Source organism: Corvus kubaryi, unplaced genomic scaffold, assembly GCF_017639235.1.
Source record: "Corvus kubaryi isolate FWS band 111438036 unplaced genomic scaffold, C.kubaryi_AGA036_p1.0 37384, whole genome shotgun sequence".
NCBI classification, from domain to species: Eukaryota; Metazoa; Chordata; class Aves; order Passeriformes; family Corvidae; genus Corvus; species Corvus kubaryi.
In genome coordinates, this window is record NW_024581126.1 from 3063852 (window position 1) to 3089444 (window position 25593).

Consider the following 25593-nt stretch of genomic DNA (forward strand, 5'->3'; position numbering starts at 1 on the left):
TTGAGCCTAGGTTTTAAGTTTCAATGAGAACATCTCTTCTGTTATATTTTCACAGCTTGGGGGAGCAGTACTTGGTTAGGTTTCAGATAATGAAGGGTGATTTAATTGTGTCCTTGAGGAAGCAAAGGAGGCGACTTTTTCTGAAAAACATTCTGGTTTGGGACAGGCATCAATTTTGTGATCCTTATGTCAGATTCACCATTCTCAGCTGTGGGATCTTGTCAGGCTCTGCAGTTTCAGTAATCAAATGTATTGTGCTCTCAGGGTGTAATACGCATAGGCTGCTGATTTTCAGGTATAGAGTGAGAAGACCACAACCAACACCCACACAGCATTTGCTCAAATTGTTAAGGCCATCTCAGCAAAAGTCTGGTTCTCACTGCCTGGTTCTGTTCCAGGCAGTCACTGTTAAGTTGCTACTCTCTTGAGTGTCCGGAGAGCAAATAACTCGAAAAAACAAGAACAGGACTGTGCCTGATGTTGGCTGAGACTGCTCTCTCCTACATTTGTGTCAATGGTGGTGAAATAGCGGACAAAATATCAGTGAGCTCCTTTTTGATTTCTAGTATTTTAATTTATATATCCAGTGTCTAGAATATCATCCAGCACTGTCATCCTCAGCCTGTCAGGTAATTCTACTTGCTCTATACTCTCATGCAAATTTTCTGTGTGTATACATATACAGACATGTACACATATGCCACATATGTATGTGCATATGCACATATGTATATACACACATATATACGTTGGGGGTACGTGGGGGTGTGGGTATAAATATATATATATAGATACGTACACACACACAGACTTGATTTTCTATCTGATTTGGGTGGGAGTAGACATCGGATTTGGGTGTCTTGGTGTCCAAAACCATCTTTAGGACTGAAGATGTAGAAAGAGTGATGGCAACCAACAGATTGGTGAAGAACAGTTCCCCAGCAAATGTATGTATGTATGTATTTATTTATTTATTTATTTATTTCAATTAGACATTTTGCTGTTAGATATTGGGGGAGGGATAAGAATTTTGAAAGAATAGTCACACAGCTGTAGTTGATAATAGTTTTATCCATTCTGTAATATTTTATCCCCAAGCACCTTAATTTTACTACAATTCATTCAGTGTCTCATACAGACTAAGTAGCTATCTTAGAAAGACCAAGACTTACTTAGGCTGATAGAGACCATGATTTTGGACTCTTTTAAAATCACTTTTCCCACTTTCTTTTTGTGGCTTTGTGCTCATTTTTATTGCACATGTTGACTGAATGAATACTTCCTACCCAGTGCTGGTCTCTTCCACTGTCTTTAAGTGACTGGGCTGCAGTGGACACGGTGAAGTTGCTGAAGTCATTAGGGTTGTGTCCAGGCCAAACTACCACCATTCTACTTCTAGAATGAGATCTTCAGCCCAAATTCTTTTTTCTCTTGTTTCCTTTATTTAATGAGGCATTACCTTTGGGGAAAAATCCATCTGCCACAATTTTTGTATGATTTTCATACATCATTCAGTTTAAGAAAATGGGAAATGTTGCAGTAGTTGTTTCTGAGATGCACGAAGGCAGACATACAGGCCCTTTTCTAAACACAGCCTATGTGTTGCCCAACTTTTTTTGAAAAATATAAATGCTATAAAGTGAATAATTCAAACCAGATTTGCATGTTAATCTCTTTTTAAATTAGTTTTTTTCATGTCATAGATCTGTGCATAATTCTCTGGAGGCTTCAAGCAAGAATGAACTGGGTCAGATTGGCTTGTATATTTTCCCTAAATAGGATGGAAATAAAATCTAGGAGTGGATTGGTGATATTAATCATATGACTGCTGAATTGGAGCCATTATTGGGCTCTTGAAGGCCTGTAAATTAATTTATAGATTTCTATAGGATCAGCCATGCTAGTGTACCCACTCAAAGGCATTTAAGTACAGTATTTAAGCCCTTCACAGCCTCTTTTCCATTATGAAAGGTATGTAGAATTCCTATTCATGTAATTGAAGAAAAGTGGGAAAATACATCTTAAAAAAAAAAAAAAAATTAAGCTTTGCGTATGAGGACCTGGAATATCTTTATGGCTAAACTTTATTTTTCTTCACACTGCCTACAGTAGTATATCTGAGCCCATACATTTTCTGTGTTAACTATGTTTAAGTAGAAATGTTGTATGTAGAAGGTTTTACTTGATTGGTAATCCTTAGCCTTGGATTTAGTTGCTTCGTGGGAAGTCTTGGCTGCCACTTTGAAGAAAGCAATGTATATGGTGGTAAACGTGTGGTTACTGCTCTTTTGAAAAGGTAAACTGCATGTTTTTCCTACTGAGAGGGCAAATGTACAGATGTGTTAGCTACTCCCCACCCTGGCAGTGTCCCTCCTTCTCTGCTGTTTCTCACCACTTTAATTCTGATGTTTTGCCTGAGTAGAGCTCAAGGTCTGTGCCTTATCTGTTGCTAAGATATATACTTAACAACAGACAGTTTTATCTAACTTAAAGCCTGGGATACTTGGACGATTGCTCCCAAGTTCCTGAAATTGTACATGCAGAGAAGTTTTTAAGCCTTAGTATTCAACATAAGTGTAAATTATTTAAATCTGTCATCATGACAGTTGATCAGCTTCTGTCTGGCTGTGAAACTCAGTCAAAATGGATTGGGTAAAACTGAATTGAAGGTTTATTTATATGATTGTGAGTTGGCTTTCAGGAATGTTAAGGCTGTATTTTCTTATTAAGGCTGTATTTTCCTGTATTAAGGCAAAAGGAATACTTAGTATAAGAAACTTCTCTGCTTTGGTTTTGTATTTTGAGTCACTGCAGTGTGATTAACACAATGTTCAGTTAAATCTACATAAGTACATCTTTCTTTTCTGTTTATGACAGAATAATGATTAATTATCACCTATGAAAAAGATGAATACTTTTTCATTAAATTAAATAAAACATTTTTTAAATGTACTATTTCAGCTTATGAATAAATTTATCAAAACAAATACGTGTTTTCAGCTTCCTTTTTCTTGCTGGATTTCTGTTTGTAAAAGTAGAACATAGTTCTCTCAAGAAGGCAAAAAGCAAAGCCATGGATCTGTTTTCCAGCCTCTATTTCTAGGTTCTTGAGGGCTGTGGTTTTTACCTCTAATAGAATGAAAAAGATCAAACTGTGCTAGCACGCAGTGCTACAGTCCAACTGCTTCTACCAGCTTGTCTTTTTAGCTACTTTTTATTAAGTAGCCCCACTGCCCTTGCAGCACTTGTCTATCAAAGCTGCCTACTACTCTTCAGACACATGCAGTTTTTCTTTCTTTAGTGCAGTGATGTGTCCACATGGATGGACATTAGTGTGTATGTAACCTGTAAGATGGATGTAAATTGCTTTAAAATTATTATGGTAAATATGCTAATTTTTAACTATTGCCTCTTTTAAAATCCCACCTGGAGTCCTAATCTGTTTTAAAAGCTAAAGAAATGAAAGTTCTCTCTTGCAGATTGACCTGATTACTTGTGCATTCTGTACAGGAAAAAAACCAATGAGGAAACTACATGCACTGGAGTTACCATGGAATGCAAGGTACTGATCTAGAGTTGAACTCCTTCAAAATTTGGGGACATTTGGATCTAAACTCAATCTCTTCTCTCCTCAAATCTTGTAAATTGCCTCTTATCCCTCAATTTTGTTGGATTTAGTGAATATAATAGCCTTTGCCTATCTGAAATTTCTCCAGTGTAGGGGAAGCTTTCAATTTTATTTGCCAGAGCCCAGGCTTTTATTTACATCTATACTGATGACCTGGTTTGTATGAGTTGGGGGGTTTTTGTTTGTGTTTGTGTGGCTTTTGTCTGTGTTTGTTTGTTTAGTTGGTTTTTTACCTGCATCAAAGTGCCCTGTGTTCACCTGCAAGGGTACACTGCGATTCACAAAAGGTAGATGTGCCAGACAAAGAAATTTCTGCCCTGAAGCATGTCAGCCTCTACAGAGGCATGAGCAGTGGCACAGAACAATTGCAGCATGGCCAATAGGCATTGCATCTGGAGTGCTTCGTGGAGCAGATGTGGTTCTCAGGTTTCTTTTTTGTTTGTTTGTGTTTGTTTGGATGAGGCTTTCTGTTTTTAATAGAAGAGGAGGAGAAGGAAGTTGAGACACTGGCTTTCACTATATGCTTAAATTCTCTGGAAGCAGAGGTTGTATGGGAGACAGCAGTATGTGAAGAATACAAAGTAAAATATTAATGACCAGAAGACACAAATGGATTAATAAACAAAAAAGCCAAAAGACAGAATATAGGGTCAAATCTTTGATCTTTGGCTGCCTTTTTTCTGTGTATATAGTTGTGTTTTGGGTTTTATATACAAGAGTTAGACACATGAGATATGAGAACTAATGGATGGCAAAACAAATATTGTCCCTCCTGGGCCAGAATGAGAGCAGGAGTGAACAGTGCCAGAATAAAGTCAATAAGCATGTGGAGGAGTGAGAAGAGAGGGGTGAAAAATATTTTGCATGTGAGCCAGTAGGTGTGTCAGAGGCAAGAACCTAAAACCATCTGATGGTGAACGTTCTTCTTTTCAGGTTGTTCTGACATCAGTATAGCTTGAAGTGTGAGAAGATGGTGGTGTTACTTTCTTAGATGTTACATACATCTGTTGCTAAATCTCAGATGTCTGTGTACACTGTTTAAGGAGGTTCAATTAGTTTACTTGGTTTAAAAGCAACCCAAAAAGGCAAAATCTTTTGAATATGTTGTATTGTTTCATGTGATAGATCTTCCTGAGATATGGCCACAAGCACTTGAATTATCGTATCCTATGTGTGGAACTTCATCCAGCTCTTACAGAAACACTCAGGGTAGTTTATGGATTGTTAAAAGGATGTCTGGGGCATATGGCACTCCATGCAGACAGACCTGCCCGTGTTTGTACAAGATTTAGGAATGAAGGTTGAGATGAGTGACTTTGGTCATGGAGCAGTTCTGGTTTCCATACTTAGCATTAACTTATGTCTCATGTGCTACAAAGACCCACATTAAAAAACAGAGGATTTCCTATCTTATCCTTTTCCTACCCCACAAGAGGATTTCTCAACATCTTTTAACTGCCAGGAGGTGACATAAAGAAAAACATAGCCTGTTTGAGCCAACTTGTCTTGATTAACATTGCCTCTGTTTTATTATACGACTATTAAATTTTGTAGGAAGTAAAACCTAGATAGTATGACAAATTCTTTTTTCATGCACCATCCTTTATCAAAATGTGATCACCTACCATGAAATACCACTGCACACCCAATTTCTTTTTATATATTTGTGTTTAGAAAGCCAAGCCTGCTGAAGAACCTCAGTGATTCTGCACAACACAATTAATAGCACAATGCAGATTTTTCATCCTCAGATGCCTCTCTGCCCTGAAACTACTGGGAAGACCAGGGTCTTGGATGAGCTAAGGTGAGTGATCTTGGCTTGTAAATTGAGTTTTTTGCTTCTATTTTTTTCTCTTTTTGTTAATGAATGTTAAGTCCTTAACCAGAACCTCTTCTAAAAAGGTTACCTGTGGCTGTCTTTTTCCCTTCTCTCCCCACCACCTCCTCTTCCTCCTCCTGCCCCAGTTAATGTCTGTTTCCCTTCACAAGCTGAAGATGACTGTAACTTCTCTCTATATTTCAGCCCCTTTGCTTTGTCTGTCCTGAGGTTAGGGGCAAGGCCACAGTGGTTCTAACTGATGAGAGGCAATGCTGAAATGGAATAATGCATCAGTCCTGATAACCTTTCTCTTTTCGAGCACAGTTTCCACTTGCTATAGGATCAAGATGAAGCGTGAGATTACATAATCTTCTAAGTGAAAATTGATCAGAAAACCTGAAGGAAGTTATTGTATATTCTGCATCAGTCACTTTAGGCTAAAGATCTACCCTTTCCTTTTGTGTTTTTGCTGAGAGAAGCTAACTGTGCAAGCTAGGAACAAATTATCACTTGTCGGGGAATGGCTGGTGCACTTGCACAGGGTAATGAGGTCAAGTCCTTGCTACGTACCAGCAACATATATTCTGTTTCCTTTGTGTATAAAGTAGAATTTGATTTTGGTAGTTCACAAGAGTAAGTAGACACTTAGAGAAGCTGTAACTCCAACAGCATAATTGGGTTTTGACCTTCCAGATTTAAAAAAAACATCAAAATTCACATAATGACAAGAATCTGAAGGTAACTAAAAGCAGTTCCCGAAAACTCATCCATTGAAGTTGTCAGTTTGTTCAGACCACATATTTAATCTTTCTGTAGAAGTGTTATCTAGAAATCACTTTTGACACATGTTGGGTTTTCTGTTATTGCTCAGTTTAAAGTTCTAAAAATTGAAACTTTGAAGAGATAATAAAATAATCACTTAATATTTGTCCTCCACTAAGTTGCTTTCCACCAATGGAAGTGCAACTCTAGTTTACCTGGGATTAATTTTACCTCATGAAAGCTTCAATTGTTTAAAATTTTTTCAAAACTTATTTTTGTAGGGAAGAAAGGAGGCCTTGCAAAGAAAATTATTTAATGCACTGTGTTGATGGAATAACAAGTTACTGTCACAGTTGTGTTGACATCACTGATGCTGCGGAATCCCAGACAAGGACAAAAATAAAGGGGTTTTTTTTTTGGAAGAAAAGAAACACAGAAAAACAGTGCTTGTGATAGGAAAAGTCTGTTCAAGTAGGTAGCACTCACTATCCATCATTTAGCCATATCTGTGGGATGACTCATTTGTCCACAACTGTAAAAAGAGTGATTAGAAAGTAAGGGAAGAGGTGAGGGGGAAATTAAGCTCTTCATGATTTCTCTTGAATTAATTCTATTGAAGCATACTGAATTCCTAGACTAACTTTTCCAAAGGGCTTGTTATGTTGAGCATCTCTTCAAAGGTAGCTGTTTGATTTACAGCACAGATAAATGATACAGATTTTCTATATATCTTTACCCAGGGAAGTGTAATATATGTTGCTAAAGAAGTTTGGAGCAAAGAGATCAACAGGGATTATTTTGAAGAAATCTGTTATCATTATCTGAGGCTAGTTGAAATAAAGGGCTAGATTTGTATAGAAGCTTTTAAATAAAAATTGACATTGCTCATCAATTTCCAAAAGATGTTAATTATCTTTTCTGATCTAGTAGCCACAAGAGACATACAATTCTTTTAATCAAGGGACTAAAACCCCTGAGCATCCTCCCTGGCATTCTCTAAAGTTTAATATTTCAATGTGCTTTTTTGGGTTTTGGGTTTTTTTTTTGTAATAGACCACCTCATAGGACCTCTGCTACATTTCTTTGCTTGTTTGTTTTTCAATAGCCCTGTATATACTTACGTGATATACTAGATGCCCGTTCTATTTTGAGAGAGAACTGGAGAACCAGGTTCATAAAAAGATGATTTTACAGTCTCAACAGAAATATCACAGCTGGCTGAACATACTGCAAGATCCATGCTAACTAGAACTGTCTCAACACCGTGTAGGCTGTGCACTATGCACGTCCAGGGCCAGTACTAGGTAAGGTGTGCTACAAAAACGTCCTGTGTTGTGTGAATAACTGTAATGATGGTTGGCCTGGGAAAGAGAATTATGTGTGTTTGTAGTTTTGCTTGAGGTCTACTTTTTCTATTTCTTTCCTAAAGCAGCAGGCTGATTTCTTTCTTGCCTGTTTGAAGATGGAGGGAAAAAGGTTACATTTTCATAAAAAAAAGGCCAAATTATATTAGAGAACATATGCTGTCTTTTGATATTATTTTAATTTCACCTTTCTGACTTTATTTCTTTATGAAAGCCAAAGTTAATACATGTTTGGCCTAATGAAAGCCAAAGTTAATACATGTTTGGCCTTATATATACTTTAATGGGTTCTGCAACATGCTTAGTGCACATTTATCAATTTTTCTTGCTCATATTGCATAGCATCTTCAGGATCACAGCATACCCAGCCTCTCTTGTCTGTGGGGGGTTATTTTTGATCCTTTCAAATGAAGAACTCCCAGATATCAGAAGATTTTTATTTTTGAATAGGTTGGTGTTGATCAGATCCAATCTTTGGCTTTTTTGGATGCAAACATGAAAATATTCCTGCAAAGAGAGACATAAGACACAAAGAGTTCTCTGACTCAGGGGACTGTCAGGCAGGAGACCAAAGGCAACAGTTTCTTTATACACCTGCATGGCCAGACCACGACCATAGAATATGCTGAGTTGGAAGGGACCCATGAAAATCATTGAGTCCAACTCCTGGCCCTGCACAGGACACCCCAAGAATCTCACCATGTGCCTGAGAGTGTTGTCCAAACACTTCTTGAACTCTGACAGGCTTGGTGCTGTGACCACTTCACTGTTCCAGTGCCCAACCACCCTCTGGGTGAAGAACCTAAACCTCCCAACTCAGCTTCATGCCATTTGCTCAAGTCCTGTCACAGGTCATGAGAGTGAGGAGCAGTAAGAGATCAGTACCTGCCCCTCCTCTTCCCCTCATGAGGAAGTTGTAACTGCAATGAGGTCTTGCCTCACTGTCCTCCAGGCTGAACAAAGTGTTGTCCCCTCAAGGTCTTTCACTATCCTTATGGCCTCTTTCGATGCTCTCTAATAGCTTAAGCAACCATCTTCATTTTCTTCCTATTAGTCAGAGGAATTAGCTTGTCTCATTTCTACCCTTCTTTGCCACCAATGTCATTTTTCAAGCTGTAGTGATCTTGTTTGGCCCTTCCCAACCCCACATAGTTTTGCCTAGGTACATACAGGAAACCGCAATGCTGACCAGACCAGAGAGGAGTACAAGAGCAAGAGTGATGGAGAAAGTTAATGATTAGGGTCACTACCTTCCGGGGTCAGCACTACTAGAACAGTTTGGTGTCTCATGCAATGAATTTTTCAAATACACAGGAGGGCCCTTGCATCCCTTGCACTCTTGGAGCAGGTCCTTGCAGCTGGATCCAAAGTGGTTTAGGAAGGAGCAAAGGCTCTGTGTTGCCTAGCATTGATAAGATCAGAGGAATTGAGAGCATCCTTGGGAAAACTATACAGGCACCAGGGAGTTGTAGATGCCTCAGGCTTGGGTGGCAATTGCTATGGAATTTTTGAGATAGCAATTTTGGGCTTAGCTGCAATTCTGCCTAAACGGAGCCAGTCTTGAATTCTGTAGTATGCTGGCAGTTTAAATTGTTTTTAAATTAGATTTTTTAAATGTATCAACAATTCACCTTTCCAGTAACAGAGCTTTCTTAAAATTGGAGATCCCTAACCTTTCATACTGACTGTAGCTTGCTCTGGAAGTAGAAAGATATATATGAAGTTCCAATCATTTTGACATGTGTAAGGGGTTAAGTCATTCTTGAACAGTTTATCGCTCATCAATTGTAATTAAATATGTTTATATTAAATTATGTTCTGTAATTAATGTAAAATCTTTTAGCCTGTGCTGTTATTAGAACCAGATGCTGAAGTATCAACAATATTTCAACATGACTGTGCTGCCTTGCCAGCTGTCTAACTGTAATTACTTTAATCTCAGCTTGTTATCTAATTATCACCTTTGTAAAGGGAAAAGTACTCTCTAATGTGTACTGATTGTTTCAGATGATGATGAAGAGCGTGAAACAGCTGTCAGATATCTTAGCCCTGCTTATCTGGATTAGAAAACTTATTGGGAGGCCTACTTTGCTTCAAACCTTCCTGACAGAAAATGGGACAATGGGAAAGAGGGGTTTTTTCACCTTGTTTACCCTAGAAATGTGATTCCAGTAATCACTGGAGACAATGGAGGAAACAAGCTAAGCAATCACTGTTCCCAGGAAAAAATAGCAAGACCATGATAAAGCACAAAGTATGATCAATGTATGATTTTTCTAGTGGACTGTATATTTGACTTTTTTAAACTTTTACTTTCATTGCAATGTTAAAGAATTACCCTTAATTTAGTTACATGGGTTTTGCTGAAATGTGGTGGCAAAGTTTGTTATGGTAGTTAATGAGTTTTATATAACACATCAATATAGATAACCTCTTCCTGGAGAATCTTGAGTGTTTTAAGCACTGAACAAATTGCACTAAGAATTGTATGATTTGCAGTTCTCTTGGGAGACTTCATTCATAACAATGCTGAAGTAATTTTACAGAGTATTTTAATATTGTGTAGTGCTTAAAGCCAAGATCCAAATCCTGCACCTAAAAAAAATTCAAGGGGGAAAAGGGGTAGAATGCTAAATTAAAAAATCAGTAGATTACTTGATTAATAACACTTGAGTAAGAGTGATTTTTACCTAAAATTTTGTTGGTTTTTTTTCCCCTTCCCTTCTGTTTGTCTCCCACCTCTGAACAGTGCTGACAGTGATGCTTCTTCAAGACTTTTCCTGAAACAGTCTGGATTTTTTAGCTGAAGTATTTTATTAGGTGGCAATAATATAATGGGTAAGAAATAAAGCTATTTTCTAATAATGTCTTCATAGCAGTTGTAGCTTTTGAAAATGGACTTTAGTAAGGCTTCTTGTGATTGAAGGGTATCTTTGTTAATGCTGGCATGGTTTGAATATTGCTGAAATATGTGAAAGGTGTCCTATAGGTGTCTTCTCTTTCCTTGACTCTTTCTATGCTATACCACAGCAATCTGTTGCTCTAGTAACTGTTCTAAGAATAAAGGGGGTTGTAATGTTATTACTATTTTTTCTGAAGGGGAGATAGTTTTTGTGTGCTTTTTCTCAGTTTGATATCAGGGCACAACTGAGTAGTTACACACAAAAAAGATAATTTTCTGCTATTGATTTAACTGTGTTTTCCTTCTTCCAACTCAGATTATCCTTGTAGGCCTACCTTGACTTGTACATAAAACATAGGTCAGTCCAGCAGAAGGCTAATTGAATAGAAATGAACTGTAGCTTGGTGCTCTCTTACTTATCTCTTATCTTTCTACAGAAATAACTGATCTTCAGGTTAGCACAGAGTTGCTCAGTCTTGATTTCTCTTAAAAGCACAAGAAATTAAGTTCTGACAGGGTTGAAAGGGTTCAGAACAGAAGCAAACTGAGACAAGAGAGTTTTGTTGAAAGGATTGGCTGGAGGAGAGGAAATTTTTGCTAGAACTTCAGAGCAGTTGTTTCTGTTTGTGTAGAACGATGAGCCCGTGCAAATGAATAGGTTCACAGCTGACCATAAACACAGTTTTCATGTTGTGTAAATTAGCATTCAGTGCTCAAATTAAATATACTCCTTAACACTTGAAGTTTTTGAAAATCAAATCCCTAAAGTAGAAATGTGTCTGTAACTCTTCATCTGAGATGTCAGAGTACATTGTAAAGGAGAGTCAGTGATACTCTATCTCTGAAGACTCATCCAAAGTGCAGATGAATACTGAGTTGTACTGACTTGATGGCAGATGCAGAAATGGAGCAGAATCTGGTACTAACTTAAATACACCAGTATAATAATAATAATGTGTTTGCTTTCACTTTTCCCTTCCAAGCTTTTATGATTTAATGTAAAATTGATTTACCTTAGAAAGTATTCTTTATTTTGGGCAATCACTTGATGTAAGATTATTTGCAAATGTTGTAAGGAGTTAATATTTTTTCATTTCTTTTGACCAGGAATAATAATTTGGGAAATTTTAAGGCAGCCATCTGAGGAAGAGGCTATAAAATATTATATTATTTTAAAGCTACTTTTGACTGACACTATCTTTTCTTGAAAATATATTTAAAATTAGGTTGGTATCTGCAAAAAGTAGAAAACAGCCCTTTGTCATCTCTAGTATGTAACTCTTTTCTTCTTGTATAAACCTCTATATTGGCCCATTAAACTATAATAGCTTCTTTGTTTTGTAAGGTCAAGGAACCATGAACTCAGGAGTCCTCTAAACAGGCCCTGACAAGACCATGACTTCTGTAAAACAGCCACTACCGTATTTCAGGTTGGTGACTTTCCAACCACAAATTCCCAACATAGCTACAAGTGCAAGGCTTGGTGAAAAATACAGAATACAAATTAACATTACTGAAAAATGATAATGTGAGAGATTGAGTGAAATAAAGCTTGGTGTGGGCTCTTATGCTGGATTTATACCCACCACCAAGGAGTTTAAAATATGGATGTACGCAGAGGTAGCTATAATATGTAGCAGTTCATTGGGTTTTGATATTTTAAAATTACATAGGTCACTTTAAAAGGTGCTAATTGCAGAAAAATTTCTTGAAAATAATTACTCCTGTATGAACTCTATTGATTTAAGCGTAGAGGTATAAATGCTATAGATCATATATTTTCATCTGTGCTCAAGCATAAATGTTGAGGTTTTGTTTTCATTAAATTATGCTTTATTATGCTGAAATAGAAAAAAATATTAATTTATTTCTGTGCATATATACACACACGTACTAAATGGGTGTACATAGATACAGAAATTACATATTTGATAGATACACAGTATATATATTTGATAGTGTGTGTTGATTATTTGTGTGTAACTAGAGCTTTAGGTGAAATTGTGATGCTTTTGAAGTTAGTGTGAACCCTGACTTCTCTGTATACAGGATGTTATTGTGTCTGGGAAAGAGACTTTCAGTGATGTCTTCAGTCTCTTGCTTGAGCTGTTTATGTTAGCCAGGGACAAAGAAGCTTGAAAGCCCATATAACTTATTTGCTGTCTTTAAATCAAATATTGGAACACTAAAACCAAATTATGTGACAGAGCAAAGTGTTTTCCTCGGTTTGTAAGGCCTTTTCTACTTCTATTAGCTCTTAGGATTAAAGGCTAAGCTGTTGAGGTTAAAAAGGTTTACTAATCACAGGGAAATAATTTCAAAGGTCTGCGGGTGAAGGCTTCTGGTGTTCAAGGGTATCGTCCTTTGTAAAGCCAAGGATCAGCAGAGGAATGTGCAACCGCAGAGACAAAGCTGCAGGTATGATGAGGAGGGTTTGGTTACAGTAGTGGGATTCAGTCCACACTTAGCTGAAGGAAAAGGGCTTTTGCTGCTTGCAGAGAATTGGACTGGTCTGAGCCAGGATGGTACTGTGGGAAAGGAATAGGTCAGTTTTCAGAGAACAGAGACATGGAAAGAAATGAGCTGGTACAAAAGTGCCAGTGAAGAAATGGAGCATCTTGTCTGTTAAGCAGCCAGGTTGTCTGGTCTGCTTGACAGCTACAGGTTACAGCAAAATGTAGAGAAACTTAGGGTTTTGGTTCATAAATAAAATATGGCATTGATTCGATTTGTTGGAAGCTGCTTTCTTCAACTTTTGCATATGTTTCTGGAAAACACAAGGAGGAAAATTTTCTTTTTAATACTTACAAAAGTGTAGGTGTTGATCAAGTGAATGTAGGATATCTTCAATTCTGCCCTGTAAGGCACAGTCTAAAATCAAGAATTTAGATGCATGCTTTGCATGGCAGATAAATAACAGGGCTGTATTTTCAACCAGTGAATGATGGCCTGGATCATCTTTCTGTAATCCAAATAAAAAATTACCGTTTCCCTTAATAATGGGATTTTGGGTGGAAGAGCCTCATTCAGAGCTGCTGTCTGTAGCACATACATCTGCACAAGTGGTGAGGTGCCAGTGCAGCAGGGCTTGGAAGTAAGGCTGTCAGCTTAATACATTGTGTGAAAATTGGGGCCGGAGGTCACCAATCTCCTGGTACACAAATCTCCCTCTGAGAATCTCATTTCATTCAGACTATCAGTTAGATTAGAAATACCCTAATTATCCCACTGAAATTAAATTACTTTATGTAAGGGTGATATAATGAACAACCATAAAGAAGCTATACAACCAATCATCCTATTAGTCACAGCAAGACTAGACTATACACTAAATGGCTCTGGTTTGATTATTGCAGGCTGGTCTGTGCCACATAAACTGGGGGGAAGGGAGTGACCTAGGAGAAGATTAGTTTTGATTTCCTTTTCTATTTTACTGGAAGGAAGGAAGTCACATTTTAATTCACAGTGCAAGCCTTCTAGGTGAAAAAGGTGTAAAGTTGCCTGTCAGAGAAGGCATAGTGTAGGGGAGATCAAGATTTATGGAGGTGATTGGGATTTTTGTTAGCACATAGTGAATTTTGTTGTTACAGAGCGCAGGAGGAGAGGTGTAGGAATGCAGGTAGACTGCTCCAACACCTCAGCTAGCAAATTTGTCACAGGGTCATTCTTTTCTAGATACATTTGCAATCACGTGCAGCCATCACTATTGGAGGAAGGTGAGGGTTTAGCTGATCTTGAACTTGAAGAGTTGCTTCACTGCCTTGAGGTCAGCTGTTAGGAGTAAGTTGAAAAAGTTGCATGTTTAATTTTTACTTAGTCTAGAACTGAAAAAGCATTCTGTTTTAACTGGTGTTGAAGTGTCCTGGCAGATCCAGTGGGTCATTGACCAGCTCATTGTGGGTGTGTGTTTCTGTCAGAAAAGCCACTACTGTGATGAGTTGTGATTGTCACTTACAGTGGAAATTCCCTTAGAGAGATTAAAAGCTGCAGAGAGAAAGCAAATCAGCTACTTGTTTCTGATACTTGACCTTCTCAGTCAGCATTTCAGAGCTGTTTACTGAGTAACCATTTTGAAGAACCAAGGGGTGCTACTGTAGAAGGACAGACAATAGTTTTGAAAGGACAGAAAATCTGCAGAGACCTGCTTAATCTGGATTTGTTTATTTTCATTATTACTCTTCAGAAACTCTACTTGAAAGGATAATTAATAATTTATCACTTAATAGCCTAATGTTCTTAGTGAAATAGATACTGTGAGTTGCTAACATCCCAAAACTAGCTGGATATATTAAAGGGGGGGGGGGCAGTATTTATAGCTTAATTAATTCAGGTGTAAATGCCAAATGACTGTTATGACTGTTTTAAAACATGAACATGAAAGAAGCACAGGTCTAGAGAAGCATCCTAGGAAACAGAAGAAAAGCAAGGATGTCTTGCTACTTTGATCTTCTTGCAGTCTGTCTTTATTGGACTCATTCTATGCTGTGCTGCAGGGCAGCACTATTTTGCTGAAGTTCAGTCCAGCAGAAATGCAGACTGGGCATTGAAAGCATCATGCATTTTTTCTGAGTAGGGCTTTAAGTTATTTGTCATAAAACGTCTATAATCAAAAATATGATTTTCAATAAGGAAGATGATAATTTTAAATTCTGTTTTCTTCTCTTAGTCTTAGGCCATCAGTCAATAGTGTAACATGTGCTATGAGGCAGGGCTGGCCCAGTAGCATTTCCTTGAGTTTTTATCTTCTCTTTTGAAGATAATGGTAAACACTAATTCAAGTACACTATGTGTTATTCAAGGTTTACCTTTTAACAGTCATACAACAGAATCATGCTTTGGAAAGGGAGCAAACCATCTGAATACTCTAAATATCACAGAAAATGTTTCTTCAAAATTCTAGAACCCTTTTTTTCTTTTATTCAATTAAATACTGGATTGTTAAATGCCTTACTTGAATGCGAACAGAATGAAAGTATGAAATATATAATTTCTGCTGATCAGAATTGCAAAGTATAATTTGTGATGAGCCATATATCTCAACTGCTGATACAAGGTCTGTTTTTTTAACTCAGTAAGTAATCTGCACCTATACATTAGAAATTAAAATCACTTTTCTCCTCTCAGGCAATACCTAAGGAATAAAGTATTTCACTTCTGAGGTGGGAATGAAGGAAGAACATTTTCAATGAAAAGAGTAAAATAAAAAATATCCAAGTAAATCAGTATTGTTGCCAAGAGACAGTAACTTGACGTGTGTAGAATCATTGAGGGAATATTAAGCCGGCTGTAACTGACCATATGTGACTTCTAATCAAATCTCTGGATAGGTAGGAGCAATGTAACTTCACAAAAATGAAAAAAAATTAATGAAACTTAGTTGCATTGGAGTTTTCAATTTAAGAGAATTGACTTAGCTGGAACTAATATGCAGTGTTTTATTCATGGTGTGTGGAGGTAGCAGAATTTCCCCATTGCTTTGAGAAGAAATTCATGCTGTTTTCATAGATTACTCTCTGAACACCCATTGAAATCTTCCATTTTTGCTTTATTCTCTTCTGCCTATCCTCTAATTTTCATAATTTTCATGTGTGATTAGAAGGAGGGGATGAGAAATTAATATTGAACCAGCTGGTGAATGGAAATGCCTTGAAATGAAGGTGCTTTTGAAATGAAATACTACTGTCAACAAAGAATATGAATTGGGGTTTTCTTAAAAAGATATTATTATGGACCAGCACAGTCAGCAACCTGTTCTGTGAGGCTTAGGAAGATCCTATGGAATAACCTTGATTTCATAGTTAAACAGCTGCAGAGAACCCCCAGGACGGTCAAGGACCTTCAGTAAATGTCACTGTGATCGTTGAAGTGGATCCCCTGCCCTGGAGGCAGCCTTAATGCTATGATTTATACCTCATGTAGTTTTCTTCATGCCCGGATCTCCCCGAGTCCCTGTCTGGGCTGCCACGGACCCTCGATATGCGTGAGTTTGTGTGGTAAATTGATATCCTGTTTACTGGATAGGGTCAGAGTTCTTTTCAGATCTCAGCCTTTTTTTTTTTTTCTTCCAAAGAAACAATCAATTATTTCCCTATTTGTGCGAAATTTCTTGTAAAGGTATATTTCATGTGGATGCCCTATGTGACTGTTGGAGAGGGCAGGGAAAATAGTGCCTGGAACAGGGTGTGCAGTACACCTGAGCACAACTTATCACAGGGTGGCAAAGGCAGATCAAGCAAGAGAGTACAATAATTAAATGGATGACTGATAAGCAACAGTTGGGTAGATGGGATATTTAGAAAAACAGAAGTATTTAATGGTGCAGCCTAAAATCTTTCATGAGTACATAAGTTTGTAATCATCTATTTTAGCATTAAAAAAAAGTTATGTTCTGTAAGCACTTACAGGAGATGCATTAACCTTTCAACTGTGTTGATACGTCTGTTTCAGCAAGGACAAGTGTAGGGTCCTGCACCTGGGGAGGAATTAATCCAAGCACCAGGACAGGTGCTGGAGCGCAGCTCTGCTGAGAAGGACCTGTGAGTTTTGGTGGATGACAGGTTGACCACGAGCTAGCAGTGCATTCTTGCAGTCAGGAGGGCCAATGTTATCCTGGGGTGCATTGGGAAGAGTGTGTCCAGCAGGTCGAGGGAGGTGATCCACCCCCCCTCTACTGAGCCCTAGTGAGGCCACATCTGGAGTGTTGTGTTCAATTCTGGTCTCTCCAGTTCAAGGAAGACAAGGAGCTGCTGGAGAGGGTCCAGTGGGTCCATCCACCCGGCTACAAAGATGGTGAGGGGTCTGGAGCATCTCTCTTAAGGGGAGAGACTGCAGGAGCTAGGCCAGCTTAGTCTGGAGAAGACTGAGAGTGCATGTCATCAATGCATATAAACATCTCAAAGCCAGGCGAAAAGAGGATGGTGCCAGACTCTTGCTGGTGGTGCCCAGTGACAGGATGAGGAGCAATGGCCATAAACTAAAACACAAGAAGTTCCACCTCAACATAAGGAAGAACTTCTTCACGTGGAGGGTGGCAGAGCACTGGAACAGGTGGTGCAGGGAGGTCATGGAGTTTCCCTGTCTGGAGACATTCAGAATCCACCTGAGTAACCCACTTGAGGTGGCCTTGCCTTAGCAGGTGAGTTGGACTGGATGATCTCCAGAGGTCCCTTCCAACCCTGACAATTCTGTGATTTGACCTGTCTCAAGTCAAAAGTTGTTACCCATAATTATCAGAAATTAAATACTGTAAATGGAAACTCCAAGTTGAATTTTAAAGCTTAGGTTGGACATGCCTCTGGATTGGGACCATATTCTTTTACAGTCTGGCAGTTTAGGGATGCACATTTGTAAGCAGGTCTGGGGCTCTTAGATATTCCCCTAAGAGAAGGTAATGAACTGAATAGGTTCTGTCAGGTTACTTCTTTTAGTGTTCTCAAAATAATAGGAAGAATATCTTGTAAGGTATGTGGTACAGACAAATAGGGATGGTGAGCAATTTTCTCAGTTCACGGTGTAAAACATGCTATATCAAATTTAGTTGCACTTAAAAAGAGCCTGGGATGGGTGTATGAGAAGTTCTACCTTTCATAGTGGCACTTTGGTTATCAAATTTAAGCAAAATTGAACTTCGTACTTGTCTTATGTCAGTGTTTAGGACAGCTTGTGTTGATGCCTTTTCTATAGGATTAAATCATATCAGCTTTCCTGTGCAGATCATTATTGAAAAGAACAGGTTGTATTTAAACAAAATTGTATCGAGGTGTAGTTATTCCAGTGTGTCTGAGGCAATGTGTCTTGCTGCAAGGTGGTGGGAACATGAATTCCTTTATACTTCAGCATCCAAGCAGTGATTTCAATTCACGTGCTACAAGCTTTTGATTGTGAGGAAACCAATCACATTACTCTGTGTGCTTTTCTAGACTAAAGCACTTAATGTTTCTTGCTTTGTATTCCGGCTGTGGTTTATTTCAGAATGGCATGTAAATTTTAGGCTTCTAATTTTTAAAGAGAAATTGTTTAACCTGCTTTTTTGAGTTGCATTTGCTGCATGAATTCTCCTGATCATAGAGGTTTTTGGCAACCAGGTAACACTGTTATGCACTCTGATGTATGTTAAGGTAGGGATGCTTCCCTTTTAAAAAGGTTAACCCAAGTAGCAGCTAACCCTGGTTTGATTCAAGAAAGGCTTTTTATTTTGGAGCTAAAGGGTGACAATTCATATGTCCATCTCCACCAGATCTACATTGCAAAATGGTAGAAAAGGGGATTAATCCAAATCTGAAGACTTGTATTTACAGAAATTGGACATATAAAATTCATATAGAAGTGTATCGCAGAAAAGTAGTTGTAACAAAAAAGAGAAACATCCCCAAAGCAATTTAATATGGAGATATAACATATATATATAGGATAAAAATAATAGATTTGATATTAATATGTAAAAGAAAATTTGACAATACTAAGTATTAAAAAAATAAAAAAAACTGTCCATTTTTGCATCATTACAATTTAGCTTCTATTCGTTAGAATCTACTCTAAATGTTTTTTTTTCTCCTTTTTTTTTTTTTAATGTCATGTCATTTTCATGTCATATAACTCAAGTTACTTTATCATGAGTGCTAAATAAGTCTGTGGTAAATATGGGATATTTAAAATCCCTGAATGTAAGGAAATTGTATCATCTTGGATTTCAGCTAAAATGCTTTGACTATTAGGACAAGATGTTTGCTTCTGATGGCAAGAATTATTCTTTTTTTTTCTTTCTTCTCTCTCTCCTTTTGAAATCCTTCTGTGATTTATACTGAGCTTCAGGAGTAGCTGCCTCTTGTTTCTACTCTGTTCATGACAGAAGATCAGGGAAAGAGACTCTTTGTTGGCATAATATGAGAATTTTAAACAAATCAGAAGACAAGCATGCAGAGAAAGTATTAACACAGTGGGTAGCAAAACTCTAAAATCAAGTGCCACAGAAAGTTGCAGAGGCACAGTATCTGCAGGTTCAAAGAGGGAGTAGTCAAATTGATGGGCAACAGGTTTGTAAACAGATACTGAGAGGATTAAGTAGGATTGTGCCTTAGAAATATGCTGAGACAACACTTTTGGATGCTGGGAGATGCAAGGAAAACAAACCACAGAAAATGGTCAAGGTTACCTTCTCTTATGAGGGAGCATCTCCTATTTCCTGTGTGAGACAGGATGCTTCCCAGGAAGGACCATTTATCTGGCCCAGAAACCTTGTCTGTGTTCAGAAAAGAAGCCACGTAATGCTGACCTTCTATTGAAGCCTTGTCTTTGCTCTTTGCTCCCTGGCACTGTTTGAGTCAGTGCTTCGCTCCCCTGGCCTTCTGCACCTTAGAGGCAGGAGAGAGGATCAAGCAAGTTTCTCACTTTGTGCACATGTATTTGAACTTTCCCTTCTAATGCAGAACCTCCAGAGGACATGGAAACTGATCTTCTTGTTTAATCTGGGCTTTTTGGAGTAAACCTAAAGGGATGAACATGCCCTAGGTTTGCAAAAAGAGGAGCAATGGTAGCTACATGAAGTTTATTACACCCCATCAAGTCTGCCAAGTTTAATCTGCCATTACAGAGAGAGAGAGCTGACTGTGAAATGGTTAGGATTGACTGACAACACTTAACTAACCACTAAGAATGATTTTGTCTTTGTAGTACAACTCATGTCTTTCCATCATGTCCGTGTGTGTAGTGTTTTCAAATGAGTTTAATTATGAGTGATGAACAGTAGCTTTGTGGATGTGCTTTCCTCTGTAATACTGTAACCAGTTGCTGTTCATCTGAACTTGTCACCAGCATTCACAACTGTCCCAGGTTTGCACTTACCTTCTCTTAGTTAAACTAGGGGGACTTCGGAGGGAAAGTTGAATTTTTGTTTTGTCCTGATTTTGGCCTTGTTTGTTTGTTTATTTATTTGTTGTTTAAATTTTGAGCAAAAGTTTTGGGTTTTGTTTTGTGATTATCCAAGAATATTCATTTCTGGTTGATTAAATGTGAGTCAGTGCTCTTGTTTTCATTTGTGATTTCTCGGAGTAGATACCCATTTAATTTCTAGTCTCCTGGGTGCTTCCCAGCATTGAAGAAAAATGCAAAAGGCATCAATTTTTCTGGGAAGAACTCCTTTTGCTGATATTTGTGAAGCGGTTGCTCTATACATATGCTATAGAGTTGCATCAAACATCTTCCTATGACATGAGAAATTGAGATCATGAAGTCTCCTGCTCAAAGCAAAAATTGATCTTCATTTCAGGAGAAACAAACTTATTTTCCACTTACTGGTCTATTTATATTTGCCTCGACAGCTTTTAGATTGTGAAAAGCAGCATCAATAGGAAGAAGAATAGAAGACTCTCTTGCAAAAGTTAGGTGATAAAATAAATATATAGAAATTACTGCTATTACTGCACTGTCATATGTTGTTATATTCTTCATCTGCTCAAAAGAAAGCGACAACTCCTTTTCCCTCCAGTGTGTACATGTTGGCATTTGCTTGCCTTTGATTTCATTCCTGATGCTAATTTTATACTGAAGCTGAGGTGACCTTTATGTGTACCACTTTTCCAGGTGTTTTCTAGTTTCACCCACACAGTAACCATTGTTTGCATTTCTAATGAGGTAAGCACCAGGGACTAACCTCTGGCACCTTCTCTACTGAGCTTTGCTTTGATAATTATGCTCATCTAAAAGGAAACACATTTTTTGGAAACTTCTGAAATGAGTAGAATCAACTTCAGAACAACCCCTTGAATTGGCTTGTAAGTGTATTAGGAGGAGGCAGATGGATTGTGGACTTGGAGTCCACGGCAAAAGTCAAAGATTTCTTCTCTCTTTACACCACTGCTGACACAGAATAATTTCTACTGTTTTTATGGGGTTTCTCTCCAGTTGTAGTAGTGCATGTAGGAAAGACATTTTAATACACCTTGCAAGTGTGAAAAACTTTTCCTTGGCAGGCAGGTTTGCTGCTCTGCTCAGGCAGGTGAGTAAGACCTGATTGTTGTCATAATCCACAATTTAAGATATTTGAGTTAGAATTTTTGCTGTTGGGAAAGGGTTTCTTTCTAAAACTGTGAGCCAAAAATTAGTAATTGCAGAAGAAGTTTAACTTGAGTGCAGCTGGAACAAGTTGATGTGCACTGACATATGGGGATATGTTGTCATTTTGGTATGGGCTCAGATGGCCATCGTGTGCATGGCATTTAGCATGTGCTAACAACATGAATAGTCTTCACTGAGGGAGGAAAGGTAGGAGTTGTGTTAATAACCAAAGCCTCTTTCCTTTGATCTTGATCCTTTTAGTGAAATGGTTAAGTCCATTTGTTCCATTAGTGGTGTTGCCTGCTTTTTTGTGAACAGAACTGCTCATTTTAGCTGTTGAAAGATAGTGCAGGCCAAAGGGAGGACAGAGATTGCCAGCTCAATTATAAACGTGGACATCTGCACAGAGCTTGAGAGGCCTTGGTCCACAGGTCAAAGTGCCAAACTCCTCTTCATGTCCTGCTCTCACAGATTTGATTTGGCACGTTTTGTTCCTTTTAAGTGTAGAGTTGCTGAAAGTCCATGTCAGATAGTTACAGGAGGCATCATAAGGGTTGGAGTCTAATTGGTGTTTGCATTTTGAGTTACAAGCCAAGGCATTACACTTTGTTTTTAAATACAGCTGTAGTTTGCAATACTCAATGACAGCAGATGAGCCCCAAAAAAAAAAAAAAAAACAACCCAAAAACCCAACCCAGAAAGAAAAACAACAACAAAAAAGACATTTTTGTTTCTAGTCTTGTCCATTCATCAATCCTTGTCCATCCTTCTGTTCCCTTCCGAGTCAGCGATGTCCCCTCCCTGCCCACCTGGCACCAGATGTACTGTCAGGCATTACTGTGTGTCCCAAGTCCTCCAAGTGGCAGAATGCAAAATCTCAGGTGACATTCACCTGGAAGCGCTTAGCCCTCAACAGCTGCAGCCCCTTGATTACCTTGCCCGCCTCGGCGGCTCCGTGCCGCCACCATATCAATTGCTTGTCAATTCGGCTTAGCCGTGACTTTGACTGACTGGAATGAGGGAAGTGGGAGTGGGGTGGAGGCGAATGGTTAAAATTAATTGCTACATAAGAAAAAATTGAAAGATAATTATTCCTGCTTTCCTGTCAGTGCTTGAGGGTAGATGACCTCATTAACTTGCAGCTTGTACACAATTCAATTACTAGAAGATGGAAAATACATTTTTAATTACCTCGGTGGCTTGTGCTCCATTCATCTCCATTTGCATGGCTTTTTTACTGTTGTGTTCTGAAGAAGTAGCACGATCATACTAAAGCTTCCATAAGACCTTGGTTCTTCCTGCAATTATTCTTGTTTGAGGTAGGATATTAAATGTGTGAGATTAACCCTGTGGTGCCAAGAGAGTTGGGAGGTCCTGTGGTGTCACTAAGGTGTTTTTAGTTAGTTTGGCATATCAGGATTTTGAAACTTATCCTGTCAGATAATTACAGAGGGTAACTTTGTTCCTTTGTGCATTTTGTTGCTACATAATTCAAGAAAGAATTAAATTGGTGAATAATAAGCAGATCACCTAGTTAGACAAATATTATATCGATGTATGTCATGGGAAAGGATTCTTTTGTAATTTCTAAAAGCCTATTATGGCATTTACTGAATTAATAATGACTTGATTGTTTAAATACATAGCTAGAGAATTTTTTTAATGCATGAGTTTTTAAAACTGTCAGTCGTGTGTTGAAGTGTACAATACATGTGGAAAGAATATTTGTTCATCCCCAATCATTTAAATTAAAACTATTGCAGTATTGAAAGGCTTGGAGCTAAGAATTGAGGAACCTCATGACTTGGTGCACAGAGTTTTTTGGGTTTTTTTTCATGAAAGACTTGTCAAGGATTATACCGAACTGATCTGGAGTGTTTCAACTCCTGCCAGTCATACCGTGACACAGATTAATTCCCAGCTCTGATGGTGCACACTGTGTTGATGGGGAAATAGCAAATAAAGTACAGGCCACAGAGAAGCTGCTGATTGGTAGGTCATGAGAAAGTGTTGAGGGAAGTTGTGAGGTACAAGTTGTGGTATTTAGTGGTGGGAACTGAATATGTTTTATATGATCTATATTTGGTCACTACTTTCCTCTCTGAAAAAAAACCTGGAGTTTAACACAGGCATTCTTGAACCATTCATGTAAACTTCATTGTGAGTGTATTAGTCCTACTTAATTCTTCTCTAATGAGCATTAAAGCAAGATAAGGTGCTTTAAAGGCTCTCTGTCAGAGAGCCTTTAATGCTATTCTAAGAATGTGTACTGAGAACTAAACTCTTAGTCCATGGTGTGCTCTCAGCTGTGACTTGCTAGGGAGCATCCTTGTGGGAGACCTCTGAGAAAGTGATGGTGGTGATTTAGACACTCCTCCCTCCTCTTACTGGCTAGTGCCCCAGTTATATCCAAGGGATAATGAAATACAGTCTGCTTGCTATACAGGAACATTTAGGATGTTTATTCTGTAAAATTGCTGTTTGGGAAAAAAAAAAAAACCAACAACAAAACCATGGTTGGACTACTACATACCTTCTCAGTCTAGCAAATTTATGGTGACATTTTTCTTCAAGGATATCTGCTAAAGGAACATACAGTGGAGAGTTCCTCCACTGTGCAGTCTTTCAGAAGCCAGCAGGTGAGTAATTTTGAGGTGAAAGATTGTAAACATTTAAAATCATCTGTGTTGGTTATTTTATTTTTTTATGTTTCCAATATTTCTTAACTGAGGAAGACATTTAAATAACCAGCCTTGGAAAGATTTTTCTGGGTTTGTACTGTCTTAGTATGGAGACACACAAAATTCAGTATTAAGGAATCAGTTGCTTGCAAGCTTGGAGAGAAATTATGTTGGATTTTGCTTATATATTATGAAATACAACTCAAATTTCTCATGGATTTTTTTGGTTTGAGGGTTCTATTGGTATTTTTTAATGATTTACTGTTAGGTTTGGTGATTCTAGTGTCAGCAAAGTATCGAGTGCAGCCAAAATTCATGGCATTTGCATGAGGTGCAAGGTCTGTTACTAGTTGCACAATGTTTACTTTGACATACAGCATATTTCCACTGTTCTTACAGGGATAAACAATACTTTTCAGTTTGTTAGCAACAGTCAACAGATGTCACACAAAGTATAAAGGCATTTTAGGAATATGGATACATGGAAGCAAATGTGAATTGAAATAACAGTTGGAGGAAATCTACACAAGCATAGTTTGCTTGGAATACAGCCTTCTCCTCTGTCTCCACTGATTATTATTACATCAGGATATGTTGATCCAAAAAATTTAGGTCATCTGAAATACATACAGGGCTACTGCAGCTGTCTGGCCTGTGAAGTTTTTGAAATATATGTGACCACAGCAGAATTATTTATCGGGCTATACCAGTGCTCCATTTAGGGAAAATGAATATAAATGGTAAGATAGTAATTGGAAACTGACTTAAAGGTGACATTTGGGCCAACATCAGGATTCTGCAGCATTAATATATTTTCAGATGGCACATAGGAAAAACCATTAAGGATCTAAGGAGAGAGGCTAATTCAACTTGAATTTCTCTGTGGATTTTTCTGTGTTGAGCATCACCATTGAGCAGCAGGCTTTTAAAACTTTATTTCTGCCTGCTACCACCTATAGACTAATGACATCTGTACAATTTGTAAAAGATGAATCCTATCATGGCCTCTAGGTCTGGTTTTTCCTTCAGTAAAGAAATACGTCCAAGACCCAGCCTGTGTTTGGGTTTGCCCTGACCCAGGTCCAGGACCTCACACTTGGCCCTGTTGAACTTCATGAGGTTCTTATGAGTCTCTCCAGCCTGTCAGAGCCCCTCTGGATGACATCCCTTCCCTCCAGCAACTGCACACACAGCTTGGTTTTGTCAGCAAGCCTGCTGAGGTTGCACTCTATCCCACTGTCCAGGTCACTGACAAAGACGTTACCTGTGCTGATCCCAGTGTGGATCCCTGAGGAATGCCCATCAGGGCCCATGGACTTGTGCACTTTTGGGTTCCTCAAATGGTCTCAAACCTGACTGACTCCTACAGTGGTGGGTCCTTCATT

The 25593-nt window shown here is 38.3% G+C and overlaps 1 long non-coding RNA gene across 1 annotated transcript in view; it reads left to right on the forward strand.

The window, feature by feature from the left end:
• The first annotated feature begins 799 nt into the window (after positions 1-799).
• LOC121668175 overlaps positions 800-25593 on the forward strand; it is a 45025-nt gene continuing 20231 nt past the window's right edge. The window contains exons 1-4 of the long non-coding RNA XR_006017287.1: positions 800-3562; positions 5303-5432; positions 7404-7513; positions 10323-10411. This is a non-coding gene — a long non-coding RNA (uncharacterized LOC121668175). The remainder of the gene's footprint in view (positions 3563-5302; positions 5433-7403; positions 7514-10322; positions 10412-25593) is intronic.